Below are 13,850 nucleotides of genomic sequence, written 5' to 3'. Positions count from 1 at the left end.
TGGAAGTTGCGGAGATTTTTTTCTGGAAAACAAAAAGATAAAAAGGAGGCGACAGAGATTGTGGGAAGATTAAATTAAGGAAGATCGTTTTTATTGAAGAGTCAAAGTCAAGAATTGCGCTTTTAGGGCTTTCCACACTTAGAAACCAAGTCGCGTATACCTTTCGGTTGCCGGATATTAGGCTCAGGCCCAACCCATGTGACAAGCTCTTCCCACCGATTACACTGAGACGGCCCCGACTATTAGCTATCTTTTCCGTACAAAATCTCAGTATTAGCTATCATGACAAAATTCGCTTCTATAATTTTTTTTATTTATTATGTATTTAGTTGGTAATCGATCAAGATAATTGAGAGTTAATTAAGGTTTGTATCATAGAGTCAGGCCGGGGACAGCTAGCTTATTGTTGGCTGTCTGGTTGAATACTCCTCGAGCAATTAATGCTTCACATAATTTATGATGGTTTTTCTCGACCCAGGTGCTTTGTAATGTTTTTCTCATAATTTATGATGGTTTTTTAATGTTGTAATTCCCTAAAAAATGTACGTTGAAATTCTCTGAACGGACTAGCAACGGAAACTGGTTGCGAGCTGTTCATGAAAGATCGACAGATCTTGGAACTTAAATGTTTAATTTGTGTTCTTAGGAGAGGCAACTTCGAGGCTGGTGAAGATGAACAAATCCCAATCCATATCATGTGTCGGATCAAACTACATCGTGGCACGGACAACCCATGTGTTGCATTAATTTGAAGGAGAAATGAAAAACAATACAAACAAAAGTCTCATAGTGAAGCGACTGACATATATGTTTACATATCACGGTTCATCAATCTGCAATTCTGCATATCTCTAAGGAAACTCAAACACCAAACGAGGCCATCTGCTTTTACTTGTTGAACTACACTACCACTCGTTCTTCTCAGGTAAACAAATTAAACTCCCGAGTCCTGAGCACTTCTTATATGACTATATATCGTGTCCAACAAGAAAAGAAAACAAAAACATCATCATAATCTTCTTTTTTCTGCTTTTTTTTCTTCTTTTCTTTCAGTAACTAATCTGATCCTAATGCATTAGAATATTTTTCATAAGTTAAACACCTTGATAAATGTATAGGTAGGGATATATATTCAGCTTGCTCAATGGGTGATATGGAGATGGGTGTAAACCGAGAATTGTCCGAAGCAGCAAATTTAATTTCTACTTGCGGCAATAACGGAAGCGAAGGACACTCTGATACACCACAACAACTTGAAATTGCTGTTCTTGTTGGAAATATTGAATTAATAAAAGCAATGGTGGAAAGGAACAAAAATTTGACACAGATATCTTATGGAGATGAAGAAATTCCTATAATAACCGCTGTTAATTTTTCTCCAAGGAACGTAAAAAAAGACATAGTCAAGTTTCTTTACAGCGTTATGAGAGGTAATCCGGATGATCCAAGTGTCTTCTCGGTTGATCCAAGTGTCTTTTCTGGTGATTCGGGTTGTCGGATAATATGCAGTGTAATTGGTGCTGGTTACTATGGTGAGTGATCATCATGCTGCTCGATCATAACTAATCGGTAAACTGATAAAACAATTATGTGTCTATAAATATATTCATACTCATTTTATTGCTTGTTTAATTTGTAGATATTGCTGTAGATATGATCAGTTTATATCCAGATTTAGCTCTCGTAAGACAAGGTGGCCATTGTGCACTAGAAATAGCTCTTGTAAGACAAGGTGGCCATTGTGCACTAGAAATGATGGCAAGAAGTCCGAATGCATTTCTAAGTGAAAGTCAGCTGTCATTTTGGGATGACTTCATATACACATGTTTGTATAACTTCATCATTCTTGCTTCTTCTTATTAAGTTTAGACTGTGCCTAGTTTGCTTCATTTTGGGAAAAATACCCTCGTTTTTTGACACTGCAATATTACTTTTACTTCTCCAGGATAATTTGCTTCTTCTCCAGTGGCAGGCATTGTAGGTAACAAAATATTGAGGAATGAAGAAGCGTACGTTTGGTAAACTGCATTTTTGAGAAGATTAAGAAGATGAGCAGCGAAGATATTGAACAATATTTTAACAAATATGCTGAGGATACAACTAATATGTTAGAGATTGCAATAACGACACGCACAACCGGGTTTTTGATGGAATGTTTGCGAAATTTTCCTGGTCTAGTTTGGATTCCACTGGGTGAACAAGGTCTAAATATTTTTTCCATAGCAATCATGCGACGGCAAGAAAACATTTTCAATCTCGTGTGTCACAACGACGGGTTTCATGGGTTTCAGAAAAAGATGGTAGCCATAAAGGACAACTACGGTAATACAATATTGCATTTGACAGCACTTTGGCATATTCCTCACAGAATCAAGCACGGCTCCGTAGATATAAAAATTCAACGAAAGCTAGGATCTTTTACAGCTCTGCAGATCCAACGAGAGCTTCAATGGTTTCAGATACTTTCGGAAAATCAAGCAATCAATGATTATTTAAAATAAATACTACCTCTGTTTCAAAAAGATACGCTGGTTTCAAAAAGATGCATTTCTGCAATTATTAACACCTTTTTGTATGTAGGAAGTGGAAAGTCCACTGGAATACATAACAGCAACCAACGAAGACAAATGGACTCCTCAAGAGATTCTTGACCTTCACCACCGCCAACCAATTGCGGATGCAGAGAAATGGACGAAAGATACATCTCAATCCGGCACGCTTGTATCCGCACTCATTGTCACCGTCGCATTCGCTTCAACTTTTACCATACCCGGAGGTAACTTTTCTGACAACAGCGATATCCATAAGAGAGGCATCCCAATTTTCTTGCATAAAACGGCCTTCACAGTGTTTATAGTTGCAAATGCAATGGCTCTATTTTCTTCTTTTTCGTCACTTCTTTTGTTCTTAGGTCTCCAAACTTCACAATTTGAAGATCATGATTACCTTAGATTCATTCCTAAAAGGTTGATAATGAGCTTTATAACTCTATTCATCTCTATAGTTACCATGATGATAGCATTTTGTGCAACACTTCATATAATACTCGGATCCAGGTTTACATGGCTTCCTACTCTTCTGTCTATAGCTGCTTCTATCCCAGTGGGTTTATTCATATGGTCGCAACTTTCTTTGTTTTTCAAAATGGTTGTCAGCACGTAAGGGCGAAGCATCCATTGTTAATTCGTACTTCTCTATATAACTGAAAGAAAGTTTTAAAACTTCAATTGCTTACCTCAGCCAGATATTAATCCTTAAACTGCAATTTGACCACCATAAAATTGATGATTTCCATTAGTCCTTAAGTGGTTTCTAAAGGTCACCGTATAGATACACATTTTAGAATCCAGAGTTAACCAAATAAACAATCAAGAGAACATGGAAAATAATAAAGCTAATTGTGAAGAAAGAGAACTTAGCTGACCTTAGGGTTGGTAAATTCCAGACTAAAAACCTCTCAGCTTATTTCTGCCTCCAATACCACGGCTTAAATCTGCCCTGTAATAAAATCATTTCAGAAAGTCATTTGGATGATGGGTTGGCTAACGAATTATATTAGAAGAGAATCAAAAATCATCATAGGATAATAAATCAAAGACCTAAAAGAGCATAAGATAATTAGAGAAGATGGAGAGGTAAAAAAGAAACAGGAATGCCGTGAAAGATAATTAGAGTAGTGAAAAAGAAGATTATAGTTTTGTATCTTCAAAAACACACGGGTTAAGAGAATTTTACCGTGCTTGCTATCCGGTCCATAGAGACTAACCCTCACCTGCAATATCAAAACGAAAAGAAGTTCGTCATTGATTGGAAAATCAGATCAGAAGTTCTATTGGAAAAACCCTTGCTTGCAAAACCCTAAAAAGTGAAAATAAGTAAAAAGTAACAAACCCCACCTCTATCAGTTTCCAGATCGTTGATACACCATTATTCATCTGAAATCCTTATGTTTCCTCTTTGATTTTTTCTCGCATATATCTGCACATCCATGTGTTGTTACCTGCAATATCAACAACGAAGAGAAAGAGGTCAATAGCAATAAAAACTTGATAATTAGGGTTTACAAAGAAAAAGAAGCATTGAGATGCGGCAAAAAAAAAAAAAAAATTATTCGTCGCAAGTTACATCAAAAACAGAGAAAAGTGAGGGCGAAAATACCAACAATAAAATTGGGGTGTGGAATAAAACGGATGGTTCCTATTTGTCTAAATATCATCGGTGGGGCCAGAAACTCTAGAAGAGAGTTTGATTCAGCTTTCAACCACAGCAGAGGAAAATCACTTGAAATCATATTATTCTCTATATAATAACATAGTTTTTTTTTGAGGGTTCTCATTCACCGGAACTCCTGGTTGATTCTCGTTGATTCTCGCTTTTGATTGATTTTGGCCAACCATATTTATTTATTTTGAAAATATTATAATTTTCGTCCAGGAATAAAGAAATTACCTAAAACAACTAAATCCTATACAATCTTACAGTATTACCAAAATTATATCAAAAAATCAATATGAATATATATTGAAGCCTAATTTAAATCCCAAATAAGTAAATAAAATCCTCTAAAATATATTACATCTTAATTAGAATATAATTTTAAATTTGAAAATAAATTTAAACTAAATCACATCAAGATAGACATTGTTCATCGTGATTTCATCACAAGATTAAATCAATCATAAAAAAATTCAAAAAATAATGTCCAACGTCCAATATCCCATTATAATTTTTATAACTAAAATAATCTTAGTTACAGTTCCAATCTACTGATAAACTAATTTTACATACAATAACAATTCCAACGGGATAAACAAAACCTTGACCAAATCTGGATCAATGGTTGAAACTTAAAATCAGAATACATAGAAAATTTTGGATACTTACACGTTGATTGAATCGTGCTTCCTCTTCTACAAAAGAATCGATTATTACTCCTGTCCAATAACCGAAATACGAGTTTGTCAATAGAAAATCGTGATGACAATACATGACATCAATCAAAAATTTGAAAACGAGAGAACAAATTAAAAAACGATAATAGAAAAATGCAATACACAAAAATGAATGAGTTTTAACTATTATTTTTCTTAATAGTGTTAATTTCATAAGAAATATGAAAAATAAATAAAGTTTCTATATATTGCTGGATACGTAGGATATACTCAATGTTTTCTTGGATGGTAATATTGCAACAATTAATTGTATGGTGCATTAAAGAAAAAAAGTACATGTTCCTATCCAAAAATATACCCGATATCCAAACATAAATCATTTCGAAAAAAAGGAAAAAAAATCACGAAAATTAAATATATTTTAGGTGTTTATATACCTATCAAATATTACCTACGAATATATGGTAATTTATAAAATCCAAACACAAAGAATTAGTGGCGATCTTTTTCTCACTTTTTACTCTAATGACTAAATAAAGTAATATTTACCAATTAGTAAAGAATAATACATCAAAATGTGATACTCTATCCAAATTTAATAAAACTTTACATGCTTTTAGATTTAATCAAGATCATTTACCTAAAATAGTCTGCATGTCTCTCTATAAAAGGTGTTCGAGCAAAATCCAAACCTCATTTGCTTTGCCCATTTCTCGCCTAATTTTTTTTTCTTCTTCCAGTTTAGGGTTTTGCATTTTGATATTGTCTATTGTTTGTTTTGCAGGTATTCTAAAACAAAAAAATGTAGTTGATTGCTTCTTTTTTCTCCCATGGGTGTTGTTTCTTCTTTTGTAGGTATGAAATTCAACATTAGCTTGATTTATGTTGATTTGTTGGTATATATTTCCCTTTGTTGATGTTGAATTTGGTTCTAGCCACACCTTTCACAAGGTACTACTTATTGCAATCGATTTTTCTTCTTTAAATTTTATTTTTTATTTTTTTTATTTCATGATACTGCAATGGATTTTGTTTATCAGCGAGAAGACTCACAACTACCTTCCTTTCACTTGACAGTGGAAGTCCATTTGGATCCATGGCTGCTTAGTAACATAACTAATCATGATCGTAAATACTCATATTTTGATAATTTTGATAATACATTGATGATAATTTCAATTTTCAAATTTTCCTAATATTGTTCATACCATAATTAAAAAATAAATAAATTTAAAATAAAACTAAATTATTAAATCCGATTTCTAATGTTGTTATGTCTTTGAAATATTAAGGGGATATGAGTATTATTTTTGACAACAATGAACAATTTTCAATATTATTCTCCTAAATATTTTCCACTCCGTATAACCATAAAAATAAATATAATATCAATCCCTAACATGCAAGATATGCCGAATATTGTTTTTGGAGAAAATATAGCCAAAACTATGTTGGATATCCAAAACTTCAAAAATTATGTAAGTTTTAAGATGTTGATTGATATTCTTTCCTAAATAGAGTTTTTTATACGATTGGATACTCTATGTAAAGCACGGGCAAACGCCAAACCTCATTGTTGCATGTGCTTTTCTTTTTTTTTGTTCCTCTCTCGGTTATATGAAATTTAGGGTTTCTTGCAGTTTAAGGTTTGGTTGTTTAATCTGTGTCTGTTCTTTTTATTGCAGTTATCTCAGAAAACGTAACCAGTTTCCACTATGAGATTCATGGACGTATGCAAGTATGGTGATAAAAAGTTTGATGGAGTGAGCAATGAATACAAGATTTCATGGAAATAGTAGAGATCCAGTAGATGTTGGTGGTGGTACTGTATCTCTGATACGCACCACAATTTATTCTCTTGCATTGTTCTTTTTCTTCTATTTTCCCATTCAATGATTGTTTTCCAACTTCTGCAGGTTTTTTCTTTTTTTCCATGGAGATAGTAGAGATCCAATAGATGTTGGTGGTGGTACTGTATCTCTGTTAGGCACCACAATTAATTCTCTTGCATTGTTCTTTTTCTTCTATTTTCCCATTCAATGATTGTTTTCCATCTTCTGCAGGTTTTTTCCTTTTTTCGCCATGTACCTTCTGCCTTCTTACGAGACGGATCAACGGAGGGATCTCTACAAGAAATTACATTACATTTCGCTCTGTCGTGCAACTCTTTTAAGTTACTAAGTAGCTGCTTCTTGTAGATTCAAGGGAAGATACTTTTAGAAGGGAAAAAAAAATCAAAAATCATTATATCAGCATGGTAGTTTCTAGGTAGAAAATGGACTTCCGAGAAGTAATTGAAAGCTTATTTGTCTTATTTACGCTTGACCATTTTTGTTTGTTTATTTCTTTGGATTTTCTTGGAATCGTATTCATTGTTTGATTGAGAAGGATAACAAGTCTCCTGGATCATAATATTATATAGAAAAAAGTACTTACCTGGTGTAGAAGGTTTGATCCTTCGCCTAGGCTCGCAGCTTTTGTTTCTCCATGTTTTAGCGTACAACAAGTTTGGCGGAGATGTGATTTGTAGATAGTGGTTAAAAGAGTGTCGTTTCTCAGACTTGTGAAGGATTTTTTAGACTTAAATTCAAAACTAAAATAGAAAACACAATAAAAATTATAGCAAACTCAAACAAAGATGATATCAATATTAAAAGAAACACTGACGCTAAGATTCCACTATTTTCCAAGTTCAAAGTGATTAAATCAATACTTATATTTATGCAATTTTCTCGTTTAATTTGATTCTAAAATATTGCAACAAGTAGATTTTCAAAATTAGTAATTGTAAATACCAAGTATGAAGCATCAAAAGTCTTAAAACTAAGCATACTCCATCAAAATAGATCACAATCACTCAAATAAAAATCATATTCAATAATAGTTCAAGGAAAATAATCATATAATTATTGCAAATAAAAAGATAAAATAGAATACACCATTTTTTGTTGGAAAAATAGCTTCCTCTATCGCCTCAGCAATGGGGTTTATCTCCTCACATTAATCATGGTCTCAAAATATGTGTTTGTTGCTCAAAAGATGATTAAAAGAGTGAAAAGTAATAACACAGACTGTTTGCAACAGTGTATTGGTGTTGCAGAATCACTGTTACAGGGCGAAATAGTAGCTAAAGATCTAATGCAACCGCTGTGATGAACGACACATAGGTTCTGCTGTGAAACAACGATAGTTTTCTGCGACAGTTGCTTGTGCGTTAATGTTCTTCGTGTTCTTCCTCTTCAGCAGCAGCAGCAGAATATTGTATTTTCCTGCAACTCGATCTCTAGAGTTCTGTGGTGTTCTAAACTTCTCCTAAGGTTTCGTACCCTCCCTGTTTCGGTTAAAACTCTCATTAGTAAATATAGGATATGATCCTATGCGTCCATATAATCTCTCAATCATTTACGTATCTTCCCAAATCATCAACATACTCGACAATGTTTCCACGTACTTTCCAAAAGCAAAGCCAATAAACCCGAGAATGTATCCCTTTTCTGTTTTCTTTGAGAACAAATGTTAATCTTCTCACACGTCTTCTGTGCTAATACAAACTCTCTTACCATCGCTGGTTTGTCGCCAATACTCATTATCAATCCAAGTTTATCCATTCCCGTGAATATCTATCGCATTGTCTTGCTCCAACACGATGCTGCAATGAGTTTCCCGCCAAAAAGCAAAAGATCAAATGTAGAAGAAATTTGATAATAACATTATAGAAGGTTGTCTTCATTTATTAAAGAACTTTGATTCTATTTAGAGCCCAATAGTGTTGCACATTTACTGTCAAAACATGACGTTAATATTTTAGTTAAAGAGGATAGGAATGCAAACTATCTACGATGGCTAGAAGTTTGTCTTCTACCAGATATGCTAAGCTCTTAACTCATGAATGCGTATTAAAAAAACTGTGGAGACATGGAAGTTTTTAAAATGGATAATTCTACAGAAAAAATCCGCACTAGCCATGAAGGAATCTAGAGACGCGTGGAATAAATTTTTTAAGAGATGTTTGGAAGATGTGTGCTTGATCGGTGATGTGCAGTCTCAGGTTTCTAAGCGTTACCAGTTCATGGAGTTGCATGGAACATAAACTGCATAATAGTATTTTCTTATAATTAAATCTATATTTTGTTCCCGCTTTGTAATTTCTTTATGCTATTTAAATTTTAATTATTCTATGTACATTAGATTAGATTAGATGATTGACATATAGAATTATTTTTAGGTTTGTGTAGGGGAAAGGAACATCAAAAGAAAACCACTAAGCTACTGAAGAAAATCAATACTCGAAATCCATTTTACTTTAAAAAAAATTACAACATGATCCAATGATAAAATTGAGATATAGAAATTTATCGGGAGAGTTTCACGGAATCCATAATTTTGTGTCACCACTACACTCTATGTACATATTGTTTCGAGGTTCTTATGGACATTTGAATGTTCACACTGTAGTTCCGAGATAAGTACATACATAGATGCATACAAACGTACATTCATGCACAAACATATAGTATATAAACTAACTCAATTTATAAATAAATTCTTTATTTTAATCCAACATATTGTATTGTGTCGAAGCAAAACACACATTCTCAATGGATTGGAATTTACAAGCAAACATACAATTGTGTAAATTACTCGACATGAACCCAATAATTTACGAGTTTAAAATAAACAAGATATTATAATTCACGATTTTACACACACTCGATACATATATATAATTTATTAATTATTAGTTTTTTATATGTTTGATAATTCATAACTCCAATGTAAAATTATTTTTACGTTTGCGTGGTAGAGAGATGGAAAACCAAGAAAGTCTTTAAGTTATCGAAGAAATTAAATCACCGCTCAATGTTCATTTTACCTTAATAAGGTACCAAAAAACTCTTATGACATAATCAAGATAAAGGAGTCTATTTTAAACTAGCAGTGAAACGAATTCTTTTTTGGAAGATATGATGTACATGACCTCTACAACGCTTCTCCCAATAATCTATATGGATATATTTGATGAATACAGAAATTTGAAGAAGGATATGAGCAACATAACATTTAGAAATTCATAAAGATACAATAGTATTTGTTGATTTTGGATTACAGAGTCCATGACATTTTAATAATTGCTTTTTCTTTTATTCCATTGATCTTTTATAGGTTTGTTAAGAGGTTTTATTAATTTTAAAGGTGATTCGCTTATTGAACGTTTTATGAAAAACTAATTTTAAAAAAGCATATGAGAAATTAATTTTAAACCAACTTATATTTCATAATCGAGAAACAAATCCGTGCATCGCACGGGTGACAAACTAGTTAATAATAATAATAATAAGTCAACACAACGATAAAAAAAAATGTCAATAATTTGCTAGAATAAATGTTTTTTTTGTGAAATATACCCAAAATGTGATGTATTATTCCATGTTTTGAAGTATTTTATACATATTATGACGTGCTTTCTTAACGTGTTGTGCTGTGTCGTGTAACGTGTTAATCCGTGCCGCATGTTGTGCTGGGCTACTGTGCCCATTAGTCAAACCCAACACGTCCCATTTAACTAACATGTTGTGCCGTGGTGGGCTGGGCTGTTCTCAAATTTTACTGTGCTGTGCTGGGATGTGCTCGTGCTGGCCAATATTTGACACGGGAAAATTATGCGCAGGACCAAAAAAAATATTGTTATTGTTAGGCCCAAGATTATTTTTTGTTTCCATAAAAACCATAATTATATGAAATTTTGAAAAGTGTCTGCATAACGGCGGGTTATGCATCAGGGGTATAATTGACAATGCAACTTGAATATAACATATCTAAAAAGCCGCGCCTTGGAATTTTACAAATTTTATATTGTTGGAAATATTTTTAAGAGAGCTACACAACGAGTACAAACAACAATATCAAATTTAAGTTTTTTGCGAAAAAATCGGAGGCGATTGTTCTTTTATGCAAAATTTTCAAAAGTTCGGTACATAAGCTTTATGCAGCCAACAAAAACGATGGATAACACATTATGCAGACACAACAAAAGATGCATAAAACGTTATGCCACCATTTTTTAATTCAGTGCTTACAAAAATATGGTTGCATACTGCTTTATACATCCATATTCTCGACAACATAACATGTTATGCAAATATTATTGTACGTGCATGACAAGTAATGTAGCTTTTTTTTTTGTTTCAATACTAACAAAAAAGTTTTTAGATGCATGACAAGCTATGTAGTTTTTTTTTTGTTGGTTTTTATATTAACAAAATTGTTGTTTTGTTTCCAGGTGCGGGTCTAAGTTTTTTTATGCTTGTGGAGCCAAAACTGGGACGTGTATAACAGTAAGAGTCTGTGTGTTACAGTCTTTGATTAAAGTGTCATCTGTCGATCTCTACTGTTTCGTCCCAGTCAGGAATATATAGAAGGCCGTAATTAGTCTAGTCTTGTCTGGATGTTTAGTCATTTCCTGTTTAGAAGTTACATTTGTAAAGTTGGGATCTTCTCATTGTTACTGTGACAGTAGTATTTTTTTAATGCAATATACTAAGTTAATATTTTCATCCTAATGAATCCTGAAGACACTTACAGATTTATGAATTTCAGCAATATTAGTAGTGATTATGGGCAGATAACAATTCGAAAGCCATTACTCATATAACGAGTTGTTTGGATATCACTGTTAAAATCAGTTAGTGGCTACCGTAATGAGATAAGTGATACTAAAATTTAAAAAACAATAGTTGTTCGCATATACTAACTATTTTTGTTGAATCACTAGGACATTTTTCCAGTAAGTTAATTTGGTTCTCACTTGCCAATTTGCATCACCTATTTGACCATAAATGATTCCGAAAAAAGTTAAGGCCCTAGTTGTCGTATATTTATTCTAGCGTTAGCCTGGCAAAGTAGTGTTTACTAGCGCAGGTACCAAGTTAGTGGACATATTTCATCCAAATCTATATAGTACTCATTCTTGAATCTCTGCATTGGGAAAATGTCTTTTATTTTAATTCAATTTCCTTCCCATAAATGCAATTAAATTGCATACACAAAATCTAAAAAAAAAAACTTGATTGACCCTTCATTATCTAGCATGAGAAACTCAACAGATTGCCTGTTTCTATTTATTAGTATAAATATGTCTCTGATCTAAAGAAGTTGTAACCCAAAAGAAAGAAAGAACTTTATAAAAAAGATTTACAGAATTTGAAATGCCTTTCTGCAAGATTTGCATGGAAGCTAAACTAAGTAGTGATATGAGAAATAGTACTACTAATTGTACGCACACTTACTGCCGCAGATGCATCAAAAAACACATTGCATCCAAGGTAAAAGAGAACATCACCTTGATAATGTGCCCAGAGTCCAATTGTGAAGAGACATTAGAACCTCATTTCTGCAGAGATACCATATCGCATAAGGTGTTTGATCGCTGGGAGAACGCCTTACGTGAATCTTCAACTCCTCAAGTGCAGCATAGAGGAGGGGATGAAGACATGCTGCTGATTCAACTTGCAGAGAAGAATAAATGGAGAAAATGTCCAGGCTGCAAATATTACGTGGAAAAGACGAGTGGCTGTTTGCATGTAACTTGCAGGTATGAAAAGATTATTAACTATGCTGAAGAGTTTCTCTAGTTCAGTACATCTAGTAATTAACTCCTTGGCAACCGTTGGGAACGTTATCCTCGTAGGTGTGAATCTGAGTTTTGCTATGGCTGTGGAGCCAAATGGAGCGACACTCATGAAGCGGAATGTAAAAGAGTCTAAGATAGGTAGCAAATGTCAACAATCAAAATATTGGTCGGACTAAGTGCATTTTACTGTTCCTGCTGATGAACGAAGCTATAGGTTAATCGTTTCTGTAATTGTTCAACTTATGTTTTTTCTATAATTTTTCCTTTAAATATCTACTGGGGGAACCAAATTAAGTGTTTATGTTTTGCAAAAAATACTAGCTAACAAATATGATTGAATTTCTGCGTTGGTAAAGTGTCGTGTTTATCTTGAAATTTAAATGTTTAAGATTAATATGATTGTATCAGTGGAAAAGATTTGTTAATTTATTCCCAAAATTCAATTAAAAAATTTCATACACACGGAATCTAATCAAACACAATACCCCTTCTTTATATAAAGATGTCTTCGATCTAAAGAACTTGTGACCCAAACGAAAGAAAGAACTTATTGTAATGGCAGAAGGCAGCAGTAGCAGTGATGTATTCCAAATAGTTGTCGATGATTTCTAATTACCAAGAGAGTTGTCAGTGGCCACCCATCCATATATCAATGGAGATAACCAGAGCAATACTTGAAATAACTCTATGAAAGACAGTGATAGTACAGATAAGATGTTAATGCTAGTATGGGGGATGATCAGAGTTCTTTCGAATGAGCTTTTGTGAGATTTGCATGGAAGCTAAACCGAAAACTGAGATAAGGAACACTACTAGCAAATTTACTCACATTTATTGTTCCAACTGCATCACCAAACACATCGAAGCTAAGATTACATGCCCAGAATTCATCACTAAGAGTAACTAGTCTAGTCTAGTCTAGTCTAGCGGTATTTATTAGTCATTTGCTGTTTAGAGTCTTTAGACCAATAAATGTGTAAAGCTGGGTCCATTCATCGTTTCAATGAAAGTAGGAGTCCTAATAAAATGCATTGCGCTAATGAACCTCCTCTATTCATTCAATAAAGATAGTAGATTCAAATTATTAAACATTCTTGAGTCTATGCATTGGAAAAGGTGTGTAAATTTATTTCCAATTCCCTTCCCAAAATTTCAATTAACTCCATTCGCAGAATCTTAAACAAAGACTGATGACCGTTCATTATCTAGCATGAGTAAAATCAATAGACTGTTCAGATGAATCTTTATTACCTCTTCACTATATAAAGATGTCTCCAATCTACAGAATTTGTGGAGCTCAAAGAAAGATAATACTTACAGAATTTGTA

The 13,850-nt window shown here is 33.2% G+C and overlaps 1 long non-coding RNA gene across 1 annotated transcript; it reads right to left on the bottom strand.

The window, feature by feature from the left end:
- Positions 1–2,589: 2,589 nt before the first annotated feature.
- Positions 2,590–4,255, bottom strand: LOC113293869. Its single transcript, XR_003332631.1, has 5 exons — positions 4,159–4,255; positions 3,897–4,000; positions 3,736–3,772; positions 3,425–3,498; positions 2,590–3,259 (listed from the first exon to the last, which is right to left on the bottom strand). It is a non-coding gene; the product is annotated as an uncharacterized LOC113293869 (long non-coding RNA).
- Between the last annotated feature and the right edge of the window lie 9,595 nt (positions 4,256–13,850).

The sequence above is a fragment of the Papaver somniferum genome, chromosome 7 (assembly GCF_003573695.1).
Source record: "Papaver somniferum cultivar HN1 chromosome 7, ASM357369v1, whole genome shotgun sequence".
NCBI lineage: Eukaryota > Viridiplantae > Streptophyta > Magnoliopsida > Ranunculales > Papaveraceae > Papaver > Papaver somniferum.
The sequence above is the reverse complement of the archived record's forward strand: the minus strand, read 5'-3'. Positions and strand labels throughout refer to the sequence as shown.